Below are 4020 nucleotides of genomic sequence, written 5' to 3'. Positions count from 1 at the left end.
AAAAAAAAAAAAAAAAAAAATTAAAGCATCTTAAAAACAAACAAAGAAACAACCCAAAAAGCCGATAGTGTATAGAGAATGTTGGAAAAGTAGTACTAGCTGGGGATATCTATTAATTTTTGTTGTTGCTTGAAAAAGCATCTTTCTATATAGCCCGGGTTGCCTAAAACTTACCATGTAGCACGTGCTGGCTTAGAACTTGCAGCAATCTTTCGGCCTCAGTTGCCTGAGTGATGGGCTTACAGGTGTGTGCTGCTCTGCCTTGCTTAAATATTGAGTTTTGATAAATGTATGACCATTCTGGTTCTACTGTTAGACTTAGGTGAAAGACAATCAATTTCTAAGGGATAAAGTTGTCAAGCTGATGATTACCCATTTATTAGGCCAGTTTTAGAAATTTTCATGTTGTTGCTTTAGAACCATTCCAATGATTTACATGGCTCTGCCAGAGGCCTTCTTAACTAGAATCATTAAGACCTTCCTTTATGAAAGTGTTCATTTTTATGTAACTAAGAGATCAATATAGTTATTCTCCAAAGAATATCGATATCATGATATAAATTTAAAAGCAGCATACAAGAGAGTCACATTTGAATCCTGAAAGTGTCCTGTGATCTAAATAAGTACATCTGATGAGCTTTAGTAGCCTGAGACCCTTACTGAGCTCAGGCTCAGCCTCCTAAGGACTGGGTTACAGGCTGAGGCTGCTCTTTTCTCTCCCTTCCTTCTTTGATTGACCCCCTACCCCCACCTTCCAAACAGGGTTTCTCTATGTAGCTCTAGCTAGGCTGTCCTCAAACCTGTGGCAATCCTTCTGCCTCAGACTCCCAAGTGCTAGGATTATAGACATGTGCATTTCTGGGTTCTCGAGCCTGTGAAACATCATATCTGCTAAACACCAAGATGTAACTTGGAGGTTTGTCAAATAAGCCAGTAAACAGATCCCTGTGGCTATACTGCTGGAGAGCTTAACTGGGTTCCGGCACACTTTTGTGCTTTTTGAACCTCACTTGTTGTGATTCTGATGGAATATTGGGCCTGGTAACTGTCAGTCTGGTCCCTGGCCTTACGCTATCAACAGCACCGAGTGGGGAGCTTGTTAGACATGTATGTTCCCATCCCACCCAGTGGAACCCGAAGTCAGGGACTAACAGTTGAACCTTCCTGGTAATCCTGATGCCGAATAAGTTACCCTGTAGTCTCTCAGCCTTTACAGTGGTGCCTATGGGTGTCTGTGTTTTGCTCTCTTCCTGCAGTGGTAAGGAAACAGGACTTGAGTTCAGCTCCCCCTCCCTTAGTTTTCTCTCACTTTTAGCACATCTGAAGAAGTATGTCTGCAAATGATTATTGTTTTGGGGAGTGAGTCTGAAATCTGATGTAGAACTCTCAGCTAACTCTGCAGCACCATGTCTGTCTGCATGCCACCATGCTTCCCACCAAGATGACAATGAGTTGAACCTCTGAACCTGTAAGCCAGCCCCAGTGAAATGTTTTCCTTTATAGGAGCTGCCATGGTCATGATGTCTCTTCAACAGCAATAGAAACCCTAACTAAGACAGAAGGGACTGTGTAGGCCTGACTATGCTATTGTTTGGGAAAATGTGGATTTTGGGGCTTTAGGTTAGAAAAACAGTTGAAGACTTAAATGGCACTCAGTGGGTCACACTAAGAGAAGCACAGGAGACAGTGGTGCCGAGGGTGATCTAAACTGCGGGGCTCTGGCTCAAAAGGTTTCAGAGAAGAAGGATATTAATATGTGGTCTAGAGATCATTTTTGTGATATTTTTGTGAAGAATGTGGCTGCTTTTTGCTCCTGTCCAGAAAGTCTGCCTGAGTCTAAATTGAAGAGTTTTAGATTAATGTTGGCAGAGGAAATTTCAAAACAGCCTAGTATTGGGGCTGGTGAGATGGCTCAGTTGGTAAGAGCACCCGACTGCTCTTCTGAAGGTCCGAAGTTCAAATCCCAGCAACCACATGGTGGCTCACAACCACCCATAATGAGATCTGATGCCCTCTTCTGGTGCATCTGAAGACAGCTACAGTGTACTTACATGGAAAAAAACCAAAAAACCAAAAAACAACAATTTAAAAACTTTTTTTTTTTTTGTTTTTTTGGTTTTTGGAGACAGGGTTTCTCTGACCAAGGAAAAAAACCACAAAAAGTACAGTTTGAGAAGGGCACCCCATTCCAGGAAGTGGAATGGAGCTAAGTCCTGCGTTCAAGGAGATAAACAGATTAAAGGAAAGCCTGCTCCTAAATGGAATAAATAGAGTGGTGACCTCAGGGCACCACTTCATCCTTAGCCTCCATGGCTAAGGAAAGCTGCTGAGTCTGAGCATGTGTTAGGGATGCCCCTGCATGCAGGCCCACAAAGGCCACTGTGTGAAACTGTGAAGGTGAAGCCTGGATTGCCTTGAAGACACCAAGATATTAGAGATGCCAGAGCTGTTGAATACTCGCAAAGAGAGTTGCTAATGGGGAGGGGAACTAGCTCAAGAGAGTGAAGCATGTTGCAGTCAATAAAGCTGAAAGGAGTTGGAGATCTGAAGAGAACTTTGACACCAGACAGGGAGAGGCAGAGTTTGGAGTTTGCCTGGTTGTCTTTTAGTCTTGTTTTGGTGCAGTATTTCCTCGCTGTGCTCCCTTCCCCTTTTGGAATGGTGCTGTATATTCTACGCCATTGCATGTTGGAAGTATGTGTTATGCTTATTCTTTTTCTTTCTTTCTTTTTTTTTCCAAGTCAGGGTTTCTCTATGTAGTTCCAGCTGTCCTGGAACTCCTTCTGTAGACCAGGTTGTCCCCAAACTCTGAGATCTTGCCTCTGCCTCCTAAGTGCTAGGATTGAAAGTGTGCACCACCACCATCTAGTTGTGATCTGCTTTTTCATTTCAATTTTACTGGGAGTTACTGTTAAGAGATTGCCATAAGTCTCAGAAGAAACTTTGAGCTTTGCATTTTTAAACAGAGTTAAGACTGTGATAAACTATGGATGGGGACTTTTGAAGTTGGACTCTATGAAGTTTTACATTATGATATGGCCACAAGCCCATGGGAAACAGGGAGTGGAATGGGGTGGCACTATTAGGAGCTGTGGCCTTCTTGGAGTCGGTGTGGCCTTGTTGGAGGAAGTGTGTCACTGGGGGTGGGCTAGGTGACAAGGTGGGGTGAGCCAAGAGAGGCCAAGTTCAATGTCTCTCTTTCTCCCTCTGTCTGCCCATCCAGATGTAGAACTATCAGCTAACTCTCCAGCACCATGTGTGCCCGTGTTCTGCCATGCTTCCTACCATGATGACAGTGAATTAAACCTCTGAACCTCTAAAGCAGTCCCAATTAAATGCTTTCTTTTATAAGAGTTGCTGTGGGCATAGTATCTCTTCACAGCAATAGAACAGTAACTAAGACACCTTCCCTCAATAAAAGAAAAGAAAAGTTGTGTTTTTTTTTTTTTTTTAAATAAGTCTGGACCAGCTAACTCAAAGTGATCCTTTTGCTTCTTCTGTCTTCCTAGTGATGAGATGATAGGAGAATGCTAGCTCACTTTCATGGCTGGATCTTGACCTTGCCCTCTCTCATGATGGGCTTCTTCGCTGTCATGGGGTAAGAGGCTTTTTCTTGCAGTCCCCACAGGCCAAGACACAGCCATAGAATCAGTGGTTTGTGGAAGGGAACCTCTGAAACCATGAGTTTATTTTCCTCCTTTAGATTGATGTCAGGTGTTTTTGTCAGATATGACTAAGATGGTGGCAGATAGATAGGGACACCAACAGCAGTTGTCCAGGAGAAGATGCTACTCCAGTGTTGACCTGGAGTCCTGTGTGGTTTTATTTGTAGCAACATCTGGCTGTCTCTTTGGACATATGTACTGAAGCCTGGGCAGCTCCAGTAGGGTGAAGCATGTGAATGGAGATCTGCACTCGTCTAAGATGGGGGCTGTCTTAATTAGTTTTCTATTGCTCTGAAGATACAGCATGGCTCATTTACATTTCCAATGCTATACCAAAAGTCCCCCATACCCACCC

Source organism: Mus caroli, chromosome 6 (genome assembly GCF_900094665.2).
Source record: "Mus caroli chromosome 6, CAROLI_EIJ_v1.1, whole genome shotgun sequence".
In the NCBI taxonomy this organism is placed as follows: Eukaryota; Metazoa; Chordata; class Mammalia; order Rodentia; family Muridae; genus Mus; species Mus caroli.
The sequence above is the reverse complement of the archived record's forward strand: the minus strand, read 5'-3'. Positions refer to the sequence as shown.